The sequence below is a fragment of the Doryrhamphus excisus genome, linkage group LG16 (genome assembly GCF_037039965.1).
Source record: "Doryrhamphus excisus strain RoL-2023G ecotype Guam linkage group LG16, RoL_Dexc_Guam_v1.1, whole genome shotgun sequence".
NCBI classification, from domain to species: Eukaryota; Metazoa; Chordata; class Actinopteri; order Syngnathiformes; family Syngnathidae; genus Doryrhamphus; species Doryrhamphus excisus.
The window spans coordinates 9,889,140-9,901,945 of record NC_136372.1 but is presented as its reverse complement, the minus strand read 5'-3'; the positions used below and the strand labels follow the sequence as shown (position 1 = coordinate 9,901,945).

General features: G+C 44.9%; 1 pseudogene; it reads left to right on the top strand.

The window, feature by feature from the left end:
• Window positions 1–9,393: 9,393 nt before the first annotated feature.
• LOC131103431 (uncharacterized) lies at window positions 9,394–11,369 on the top strand (annotated as a pseudogene).
• Window positions 11,370–12,806: the final 1,437 nt, after the last annotated feature.

The window sequence follows — 12,806 nt, the reverse complement described above, 5'->3', positions numbered from 1 at the left end:
CCGCCCATGTGAGCCTCCTTGTGACTGCATGCCTTGTGGTTGATGAGCCCATGGTTGCTGCTGCTGTTGTTGTGGGAGCGACTGCGGTGGTCCTGATGGTGGCCACTGTCCAGTGCAGGTGAGGCAATCTCGTGCCCAGTGGTCAAGAGCTCCGCACACGAAACAGCCAGTGTAGCCCTGAGACGGTCCACCCCTTCTCCCACCTCGGTTAGATATGCCACCACGCCCCTGCCACATTATGTTTTTCTCTTTTTGTCTGAGGTGAATTCTCGTTCTTTAGCCGATTATAATTTCAATAGTTGTGCTGCTGAATCCTTTTGTGTTTTATCTTTTTCGTCCTCCTCCTCACGGTGCCTGCGCATGTGGTGTAACAAGATCGCTTTGTATGATTTTTCTATTTCAACTGACAGATTAGGAACATCTTTTAATTTATTAGCCACTGATGAGGGCATTCAAGCTAGCACTGCCTGAAACAGTGTGGTCACAGACAGCGGACGTCTCCCCAGGCCAAACCGAGGCCAGCTGTGAGGCGCAATACCTCGTTGATCCATGGGTCTGCTCCACGGGCTAGTGGAGGCCACTTACGACACATGCCGTCAATGTCTGTTATGGTAAAAGGTGTGTATTCTGTGTGCTGGCCCGCCACGTCAACTTTTAAAGGCATAACTGTTTTAGATCGAGCCCCTGTGTTGTCCCGTCTCACAGGGGCTGGTGAAGACGGCGTTAGGGATATGTCATCTTCCGATTGGGTATCCCGTTCTGCCGTAGGTGTCGCTGGCTGGCGCCTGCCATAATCTGTCTCAGCAGTGTATCGGCGCCTGGTACTGCCTTCTGGCAACACATTAGACATGTCAATTTGTTTTAAAATCTTAAATATGCTTTTACTGTGTCTGGCCGAATCTATAAGGGACATGTTTTGCGCCGCACCCGTGCAGGAAGTCGCACCACCAGTCTCCACTGACGGGTCGCCAACCTGTGGCACGGGGTCTGCCTATGTATGTTGGGGGATGGCGCCTTGCTTGTTGTAGGGTCGGAACGTGTCTATTTAACTCCTCACCATTAATGTCGACTTCTCCCTGGAATCTTAGAGTAGGATAGACTCCACTGGGAGGGTTTGAATTGGGCGGGGGTGCCGATGGCGTGACCACTAGGGCCCTTCTCGCCTTCGACTGATTTTCCCGCGTCATGTACGGGGCGGCCAAAGCCAAGCTTGCCATCCCCATCGAATGAATCATTCGCCTGGAATCTTCCAATTTTTTCAGCGTCTTCTTAAGTTCTGACTTCTGCCAGAATGACGCCTGCTCAATTTTCTCCTCCACCTGTCTTATTTATTTCATAATCTTTTCCTCCTCCTGTCTGAACTTACTCTGAACCTTCACAATATTATCCCAACTCTGTCCATCACACACTTCCCATGTTTTACGTACCATCTGTCTATCTTTATTCTTATCCTGACTTACCAAGCCACTCATAACCTGACCTTCCACAAGACCAAACAACTCACTTTCTGACACCCTCGGGGGACCCCCACACATTTCCCACTCCTCACATTCTCAGTTCAACTCACCTTCCATTCTATTCCCACAACAATTAAAACAAAAAAACAAATACAAAACTGATAGTTGCAAGAATGTTGAGCAATAATGAAAGTTATCAAATAGACCCTGTCTATTTAAGCATCCATGTGAAGCGTTCCCCTCACCGCCTGCTGGTGTACTGCCCTTCACAGGACCTGGAATGGAGCGTTACATTTACGGCCCTCCACCCAGTAAAATTAGCGCAATAGACCCTGTCTATTGTTAAGCATCCAAGTGAAGCGTTCCCCTCACCGCGCTTGGTGTACTGCCCTTCACTGGACCCGAATGGAGCGTTACATTTACGGCCCTCCACCCAGTTGGGTACGCCGACCCTTAGTGGTCCCGGACCACGCAGTATACTGGAACACACACCGGTTTTCTCAAAACTTCACAATAATGTCACAAAACACACACTATGTCAACACACCTGCTCGCGTAATAATATTCTCAGACACACAGACACAATGCTACCAGGTTTCCACCAAATTTGTTATTGACCAATAGCAGAATTTGAATAAACAGGTTTCTGCTTACCTTTTTATTTGTAGAGGCGCGCCTGTAGTGGAAGCCCAGAGCATCGAACTGCAGCCTAAAGTAAGACCAAACCACACAACACAACTCCCCCTCCAACCACGTTGGGCGCCATTTGTTGGAATTTGACCACCTGTTCTTAGGTCAGTGATTCCTGTGGGTGTCGTGTTGGAGGCAAGAGATGACAACGAACTTGTCAGTTATATGGTTTACTCTCAGACCAGTCAGATTACACGGAGCTCCGGGCCCATAAGTCTTCCCCTAACACCTGCAGAGACGTAGGCTTTACTTACAGGTCAGAACAAATGAGTGCAGCTAACTGTCCCTGCCCGGCTTTTATTATGCTAAGAAATGTCGGTAGATCTCTGGCGCATCACAGGTGGCCCCCCTCCATTCCTCGGCCGACGTCTTCTCACCAACGCAGGGCGGGCGGGGTGGAGCGGTGGAGCCAGCTGGAGCAGTGGAGCCAGCTGTTATCGACAGGCCATGGCTGCCGACGTCATGCTCCCCCGTTATCTGTTGTTAGTCAAAATTGTGGATGTGTAGGAGAGCTCCGGAACTGTATGTGCCTGAAAGCGATTATGTGTCCTTTGATTTGCCCAAGGCTGCTTGGTTCTACTTGATTAAATGTAGTGCATAGTTATATGAGTGAGACACAAGAAATAGGAGACAAACATACATGAGACACAAAAAATAGGAGACACACATATATGAGACACAAAAAAATAGGAGACCAACATATATGAAATCCTTCAGTATCTGCCGGGGGTAGGCCACCACCAGAAATGTCTGTCTTTGCTTATTTATCACACAATACAACATGCTGATTGAATTTCAATATGCTTCATTTTGTTAGAAGGTGGAGCTAATCTGGCTTGAATTTTCTGTGCCTTTTCACGGCCCTCATGACCACACCCACCAGAGCAAGATCGGCAGATGTCCATTTCTCTAGACAGTGACCCTTGTACTAAATGCTGTGCACATGGGAATTTGTTAGCTTTCCGGCTACCCTGACCCCTGTGGGCTCCTGCTCTAGTTCTCTAATCTTTGCCGTGAGACAGCAGTGCTAACCACTCTGCCATCATGCCACCAATATATATTTTAACTTTAATTTTAACATCCACTCTCCGCATTTAAGTTTTTGCCAAACAACACAAGGTTTCACTGAACCAATACACCGTCTGGTCTCTGCCTGAATTTGCATTGTCACACTGTAGTAGTGTTCCTTGCTCACAGCTGGAAATTTGGGTTTCAATGGACCATTTGCTCTCATTAGCATGACCATTGGCACTATGGAAGGCAAAGTACCAAAATACAGTAATATAGAAAAAACAAGATACAGTAACTTACCAAAATCTTCAGTGTGTTGTACAATCCATGTAGTGTCAATGCCACTGCTGATCACTGATCATGATCAACCTCTAATGTTAGAACTCATACTGTTGGAATTTGACCTCCTGTTCTTAGGTCAGTGATTCCTGTGGGTGTCGTGTTGGAGGCAAGAGATGACAACGAACTTGTCAGTTATATGGTTTACTCTCAGACCAGTCAGATTACACGGAGCTCCAGGCTCATAAGTCTTCCCCTAACACCTGCAGAGACGTAGGCTTTACTTACAGGTCAGAACAAATGAGTACAGCTAACTGTCCCTGCTCGGCATTTATTATGCTAAGAAATGTCGGTAGATCTCTGGCGCATCACAGGTGGCCCCCCTCTTCTCCTCGGCCGACGTCTTCTCACCAACGCAGGGCGGGGTGGAGCGGTGGAGCCAGCCATTATCGACAGGCAATGGCTGCCGACGTCATGTTATCTGTTGTTAGTCAAAATTGTGGATGTGTAGGAGAGCTCCGGAACTGTATGTGCCTGAAAGCGATTATGTGTCCTGTGATTTGCCCAAGGCTGCTTTGGTTCTACTTGATTAAATGTAGTGCATAGTTATATGAGTGAGACACAAGAAATAGGAGACACACATACATGAGACACAAAAAATAGGAGACAAACATACATGAGACACAAAGAATAGGAGACAAACATACATGAGACACAAAGAATAGGAGACAAACATACGTACATGAAATCCTTCAATACCTACCTTTGTTTCACTCACTTTGGTTTTGGAGAAACCAATTCTAGCAAAAAAAATATATCATGTCCATTTGTTAACAATGATTACTCAACAAAATCACAATCTCCCCCCTTTTACTTCCCATGTGTCAACTTTTAAAAGCATTGGCAGTTCCCTGTAAAATCAAATGATGGTTATATTTTTTATACATCTGCAACCAGTAATCTGTGAAGCTGGAGAACATCAAACAAAGTTCAACAATTCAAACTCTGGATCCTGAAGAAGTGTCCTGTGGAACAAACTGAAGTTAAAATGATGACACACCCTGCCAGGTGTGTGAATGACTTCATGTGTTACAGTGTTATTGTTAGTACATGTTAGTACTGTTAAACAGTTTTCGACAAAAAGATGTCATGTTTCGGCCACATATGACATTTGTCTTCTCCTCCAGGAGAATGTGCTTTCCTAAAGTGGAACAATGAAGGTTAGGCTGGAATAGTTCATAGTAGTTGATGTCTTTTCACAACACAATAACAACCCTGAAAGAACAATCACATTTAAATTTCAGTCTATTTAAATTTTTGTCACAGTCCACTGTCCCCCATGAAGAACCCTGCTGTCGGTGTGTCGCACTCATAGTCGTCATGTCAGGATGTCATTTGCAACACTTAAAAGGTCCAAATTCCTATGAAGGTTGGATTGTCCTAATTTACAAGGCCTTTTTCGTAATAGCTAATTTTTAGATGGTTCTGCATATTGAAGGATTTCATATATGTTTGTCTCCTATTCTTTGTGTCTCATGTATGTTTGTCTCCTATTTTTTGTGTCTCATGTATGTTTGTCTCCTATTCTTTGTGTCTCATGTAGTATGTTTGTCTCCTATTTTTTGTGTCTCATGTATGTGTGTCTTCTATTTCTTGTGTCTCACTCATATAACTATGCACTACATTTAATCAAGTAGAACCAAGCAGCCTTGGGCAAATGACAGGACACATAATCGCTTTCAGGCACATACAGTTCCAGAGCTCTCCTACACATCCACAATTGGTGAGAAGACATCGACCGAGGAAAGGAGGGGGGCCACCTGAGATGCGCCAGAGATCTACCGACATTTCTTAGCATAATAAAAGCCGGGCAGGGACAGTTAGCTGTACTCATTTGTTCTGACCTGTAAGTAAAGCCTACGTCTCTGCAGGTGTTAGGGGAAGACTTATGAGCCTGGAGCTCCGTGTAATCTGACTGGTCTGAGAGTAAACCATATAACTGACAAGTTCGTTGTCATCTCTTGCCTCCAACACGACACCCACAGGAATCACTGACCTAAGAACAGGAGGTCAAATTCCAACAACCCTAAATGAACTATCTACATTTTAGCAGATTTAATTTATGCCTATTGATGCTAAAAGAGCAGAACAACCTAATATGTTCTTTGCATGCGTCTATTAGTAAACTAATCATTGGGTTTGTTCTGTATTGCAATACATTTGTTTCCCTTTTCCAAAGTGATGGTCGGGGATGGCTTCAGCCTCACATTCACACTCACACAGACAAACAAGACAACACAACAATGAAAAACCAGCTGGACAGTTCTTTCTGAGTGTATTTTTGTTGAAAATACTTTTCAAAAAATCCAATTCCGGACTGTAATAAATTAGCAAATTGTTTGTGCATTCCCAATCGAATGTAAAATAGCATGCTTGTACAAAAAAGGCCCACATTATTCCATTTGTCACTGTGTCTCTTTTAGATAGAGTCCCGTGAGGAATGGAATCATTGACGTAAAAAAAAATGTCCTCCTTGCAGGCGGCCATTTGTTGCCACCCATGAATTCTGGTGCATGGCTTGTCCTTGCATCAAAAGTGTGATCCATCCAGTCAAAAGTGTGATCCATCCAGTTCTAATTCGGCCACATTCCGCTTTAGTGGCTGGTGATGTGATTGTTGTCACCGTGAACACCATGTCAGCAAACGTCTTTAGAACTCTTCAGTCGTCAGGGAAAGTGGGACAACTTCACTAAACACAAGCAGGGCTGTTATGGCCTCCCCGCACGCCTTCCTTACACCATTGTCCCACTCATGGTCTCCACCGTCATTCACAAGATACTTGCTAAGCATCCATTTGGGTACGAGTGACAATGCATGTCTGGAAGGGATCGTTTGCAGTTAGAACACAGCTCATGTGTTGGATCTTCTTCAGGTCTTGGTGAAGATGAAACTGGACATAATGGCATGGCTGATGATATTGGACTCATCGTGCATGTTGTTGTATCAGGATGTTGTTGTCAGGTTGTTGGCAGAGCAAGGGTGGAGGTGTGCGATCAAGATCATGGTCCACTCTGAGACACTGAGGCACTGTAGGAGAAAGAGAAGGAAGACCTATTCTGAGAAGTCTTGTCTGTTCCTTTCACGTCAGTGTGTGTTGCAGATCTTGCCTATGTAACTATCACCATTGCAAGTCTTAGTTGCAAGTCGTGCTCTCTGCCCTCAATGGTTTTTAACCTTTTTCAATTTTTTTTTATGCCCTAAACAAAATTCTTGAATGTTGTTTGATTTTCTCTCAAATAATATTTTTTCTTTTAAACAATGCAATGTGATGTTTTCCCTTATCACCATTTTTCCCAACAAAAATCTCACTTATTTTTGTTTTGCTCTATTTTGTTTAACTCACTTTCTCTTGTTCATACAAAACTCACTCCTCTTTTTCTCAAAAGTTCCCAATATTAGTGTTTTTTTTATGCATGCTTTCCATTTTTTTTTCTTTACCTACAGTGCATCCGGAAAGTATTCACAGCGCTTCACTTTTTCTACATTTTGTCATGTTACAGCCTCATTCCAAATTGTATTAATTTAATCTCTTACCTCAAAATTCTACACAAAATACTCCATTATGACAATGTGAAAAAGTTTTTTTTGACTTTTTTTGAATTTATTAAAAATAGAATACTAAGAAATCACATTTACATAAGTATTCACAGCCTTTGCCATGAAGCTCAAAATTGAGCTCAGGTGCATCTTTTTTCCACTGATCATCCTTGAGATCTTTCTACAGCTTAATTGGAGTCCACCTGCAGTAAATTCAGTTGATTGGACATGATTTGGAAATATAATAACTGTCTATATAAGGTCCCACAGTTGACTGTGCATGTCAGAGCACAAACACCAAGCATGAAGTCAAAAGAACTGTCTGTAGACCTGCGAGACAGGATTGTCTTGAGGCACAAATCTGGGGAAGGATACAGAAAAATTTCTGCTGCTTTGAAGGTCCCAATGAGCACAGTGGCCTCCATTATTCGTAAATGGAAGACGTTTGGAACCACCAGGACTCTTCCTAGAGCTGGGCGGCCTTCTAAACTGAGCGATCGGGGAAGAAGGGCCTTAGTCAGGGAGGTGACCAAGGCCCCGATGGTCACTCTGTCAGAGCTCCAGCGTTCCTCTGTGGAGAGAGGAGAGCCTTCCAGAAGGACAACCATCTCTGCAGCAATCCACCAATCAGGCCTGTATGGTAGAGGGGCCAGACGAAAGCCATCAGACCAGAGAATTTTGTTTCTCATGGTCTGAGAGTCATTCAGGTGCTTTTTGGCAAATTCCAGACGGGCTGCCATGTTCCTTTTACTAAGGAGCGGCTTTCGTCTGGCCACTCTACCATACAGGCCTGATTGGTGGATTGCTGCAGAGATGGTTGTCCTTCTGGAAGGCTCTCCTCTCTCCACAGAGGAACGCTGGAGCTCTGACAGAGTGACCATCGGGGCCTTGGTCACCTCCCTGACTAAGGCCCTTCTTCCCCGATCGCTCAGTTTAGAAGGCCGGCCAGCTCTAGGAAGAGTCCTGGTGGTTCCAAACGTCTTCCATTTACGAATAATGGAGGCCACTGTGCTCATTGGGACCTTCAAAGCAGCAGAAATTTTTCTGTATCCTTCCCCAGATTTGTGCCTCAAGACAATCCTGTCTCGCAGGTCTACAGACAGTTCTTTTGACTTCATGCTTGGTGTTTGTGCTCTGACATGCACAGTCAACTGTGGGACCTTATATAGACAGGTGTGTGCCTTTCCAAATCATGTCCAATCAACTGAATTTACTGCAGGTGGACTCCAATTAAGCTGCAGAAAGATCTCAAGGATGATCAGTGGAAAAAAGATGCACCTGAGCTCAATTTTGAGCTTCATGGCAAAGGCTGTGAATACTTATGTAAATGTGATTTTTTAGTTTTCTATTTTTAATAAATTCAAAACATGTCAAAAAAACCTTTTTTCACATTGTCATAATGGAGTATTTTGTGTAGAATTTTGAGGTAAGAGATTAATTTAATTCAGTTTGGAATGAGGCTGTAACATGACAAAATGTAGAAAAAGCGAAGCGCTGTGAATACTTTCCGGATGCACTGTAGCTGCAAGCGCAACTCACTCTTTGTTATTACAGAGATCTTGTTCGCCCAATGGTGCGCGACTCACTCACAATTTTTAATTTTTTTTTTATATTATTGAGGTCTTGTCCACCCATACCATGCGTAACTCACTCAATGTTGTTACTGAGATCTTATTCGCATGAAAGTATACCCAGCATACTCTGATACGCGACTCACTCATGTTACAGAGATCATATCCAGACCGACGACTGACCAAATGTGCATATGGAAAACGCTACAACACCTACATATAAACATGCAACTAATGTTCAAATATAGTAATTGTTTCAGGATTCTCACCGTCAAAAAAAAAACGTAGTTCCACTCTGATAAGAGATTCCAGTGGTAATGGTCTGGAGTCCTGGACGGTCAGCCCTGAAAATCTATGAATGTCAATGACAGAGAGGCTGGAGGAAAAAATTAATTCCAGAATGATCAGTCGCTGTCCGCCACAGGTCCAGATCCAATCAGCCAAGGAATCCCACTTCTGACACCAAATTGTTGTGGAAAAAATTTCTATCATCCTAAGTAGGATAGAGAATGCCTGAAATAAATACATAGTAACTCTGGCAGTTTTTATTACCTTTGCAAAAGGTGTCTGGCCAAGAGTGGTATCTTGGCGGGAAGTTTTATACTCCATAGCATGCAAATGAATTACATTACAAGAGAAAAGAGACATTCATGTCACTCCCCCGATGCCACCCTCATGTAGGGGGGTTAGCATACAAACACATTCTTCTGGCACGGTTTGTCACACCCATGCGAGAGAACCTCCTAGGGTCAACCATTTGGTGGGACATCCTGATGTCCCCTTGTCCCATGAAGGTAAAGCTTTGATCAAAGAATGACCTCCTCCGACACTGCCCCTAATCCCAGGTTACAGATAGCCTCCTGCTGTGCCACCATCCTTGAAGGAACAGCAGGATGTGCTCGGATGCAAATGTTGAAGCTCTACAAAAGGCCGTAAAGTAATTCACACAATGTGTAACCTATGTTATACCTGTGAAATATAAAATTTTCCATCACACTTGTCAAGGTAGCAGAAGTAGAGTGCAGGGGCCCCCTGTCCAAATCCGGCATTCGCCAACCTCCGATCCGAGCCTTCATGGAAGACCTGACGGTCACAGCAACATCAGTGACAGGGTGCAGGTGGCTTCTCCGTGGGCTGGAAAGGAGCATCACTTGGGCGAGGATGATGTTCAAACCAGTCAAGTCCAGTTCCCTGGTCCTGAGGAAGGGGAAACTTGAGGACAAACACCGCTTCAACTTGAATGGAGTTCCCATTCCATCAGTGTCGGAGAAGCCTGTGAAGAGCCTGGGGAAGATCTTCGACAGCACTCTGAAAGACAAGGCAGCGGCGCAGTCAGCCAACGCAGAGTTGAAGACCTGGCTATCAGTAGTGGACAAGTCGGGCCTCCCGGGGAAGTTCAAGGCATGGATATACCAGCATGGTATCCTGCCGAGACTCCTGTGGCCACTACTGATCTATGAAGTCCCAGTATCCATTGTGGAGGGCTTTGAACGCAACATCAGCCAGTACCTGCGCAGGTGGCTAGGCTTGCCAAAGAGTCTAAGCAGCATCGCCCTGTATGGGAATACCAACAAGCTGCAACTCCCCTTTACTGGCCTGACCGAGGAGTTCAAAGTCACCAGAGCCAGAGAGGTGCTGCTGTACAGGGACTCAGCCGACACCATAGTCTCCTCCGCAGGCATCACGGTCAGAACGGGGAGGAAGTGGCGGGCGCAAGAGGCAGTTGACCAGGCTGAAGCAAGACTAAGGCATGGCGTCTTAGTAGGGTCAGTGACAGTTGGACGAGCTGGTCTTGGTAGCCACACAAGACCACGCTACGACAAGGCCCAGGGACGAGAGAGACGTCAGATGGTGCAGGGAGAGATCCGTGCAGAGGTGGAAGAGGAACGCCGAACCAGGACAGTGGCCATGCGCCAGCAAGGAGCATGGACTAATTGGGACCAGGCATCGGCACGGAAGATCACCTGGTCAGAACTTTGGAAGTCGGAACCAGCCAGACTCAAGTTCCTGATTCAGGCAGTGTACGATGTGCTCCCAAGTCCATCAAACCTTCATTGCTGGGGGCTAGCAGAAACCCCATCATGCCCACTGTGCTCGGCACGGGGTTCCCTGGAGCACATCCTGAGCTGCTGCCCGAAAGCCCTGGGAGAGGGGAGATACACGTGGCGCCATGACCAGGTGCTGAAGGCAGTAGCAGACACCATCTGCACCGGGATCCAGCAGAGCAAGCACCAGCCCCCGGGTAGGCAGAACATCACCTTCGTCAGGGCTGGGGAGAAACACCCGGCAGGACATAAAGTCCCGACCGGACTGCTAGCCACAGCCGGTGACTGGAAGTTGCTCGTGGACCTCGGGAGGCAACTTAAGTTTGCAGAGCACATAGCCAGGACGTCACTGAGGCCAGACCTGGTCTTAACGTCGGACGCAACAAAACAAGCGGTGCTGCTGGAACTTACAGTCCCCTGGGAAGACCGGATGGAGGAGGCCCACGAGCGGAAGAAGGCCAAATACCTGGAGCTGGTGGAGTTGTGTAGAGAGAGTGGCTGGAGGGCCCGCTGTGAGCCAGTAAAAGTGGGCTGCAGAGGCTTTCCAGGGCAGTCGTTACATCGAGCACTCAAGCTCCTTGGCATCAGAGGGCTGCAAGCAAGAAGGGCCACCAAAAACATCAGCGAGGCGGCCGAAAAAGCCTCGAGGTGGCTGTGGATCAAGAGGGGAGACACATGGAGTAGCATAGCATGCTGCTTGGACACAAACCGGGGCCTGATCACCCCCGGTTGGGTCGCCTAGGTGAGGGTGTCTGAAGATCAAAGACCCGAAACACCCAATGACCCTAGGTCCTTCACTGAGGATGTGTCCAAGCCACACCCTTGAGGTGTTTCATCAATCTAACGATAGAACAGGAAGACTGCCATCCACATTCACTAGCTGCAATTCTGTTAGCACCAACTCCGATCAGTAGATCATTATACAACAATAACCCTCTTATCCACAGCATGATTTGCATTTGGAAACAAATTAAAGCCAGTTATAACCTCAATTCTATATCCCCTGCTCTATCCGTAGCATGGTCTTGTGTGGCTACCAAGACCAGCTCGTCCAACTGCCACTGACCCTACTAAGACGCCATGCCTTAGTCTTGCTTCAGCCTCTGCCTCTTGCGCCCGCCACTTCCTCCCCGTTCTGACCGTGATGCCTGCGGAGGAGACTCTGGTGTCGGCTCTATCCACAGATAGAAGGAAGCTTTGCCAAATGGAGTCAGAAAGGTATTAAATGTGTTGGAGATCTATATATACAGGGTATCTTTGCCTCATTCTCTCAACTACAGCATACATTTGGATTGGAAAATAATTCTTTCTTTCAATATCTGCAAATTAGGGATTATATACGTAAACATATGGTGGACTTTCGGAATGAGTCAAAAACATTAATAAATGATTGCCTGAAATTGACAATAGACGAACCAAAACTGATAACATGCATTTATAATGCCCTCCTGTCAATGACTTGTATATTTGTGTTATAAAAAAAAACAAAAAACAATAAACATACATGGGGAAAAAAAATGTGTTCTAACACTGTTTGGACTTGTCTGGTATCTTTTATATTAATTTCATTTGGAGCTGTTAATACATAAAAATTAGGGCTATCAATCAATTAAAATATTTGATCGCAATTAATCGCATTTTATCCATAGTTTACTTTAATCGCATGTAGAAATAAGTTTTTATCTATAAGTAGAGGAAATCTCTTCATGGTAACGATTCCATGTGCAACTACAACGATAGTTATTACATTTTATGTGAAAGGATACTATGGGCCATTATTTAAAACAATACAGTCAGCAAGTATACTTTCACTATTTTTCTTTATTATTAGCATATTAGCTCTTAAATTCCCCCACAAACCTTCAACAAATACAAACGGTGAGTCAGTGAGACCTCTCACACTGACACAAACATGTTTTTGTTTATTTGCGTCAACTAAAAATAATATTTGTTTATGATACTGGTTTTAAATTCTAAATGGTTGTGAGTAAAAAAAAAAAGCCTATTTAGGAACATTCAGAAATTATTATTAAATATTTGCCTCGATGCACCTTTCCTTCATGAAATGTACAAATGAAAATACCTAAAACACAGGGCAATAGTCATAAAACATTTAATGAAAAATTCCAACTCAATATAATTTAATTTCCCTTTTA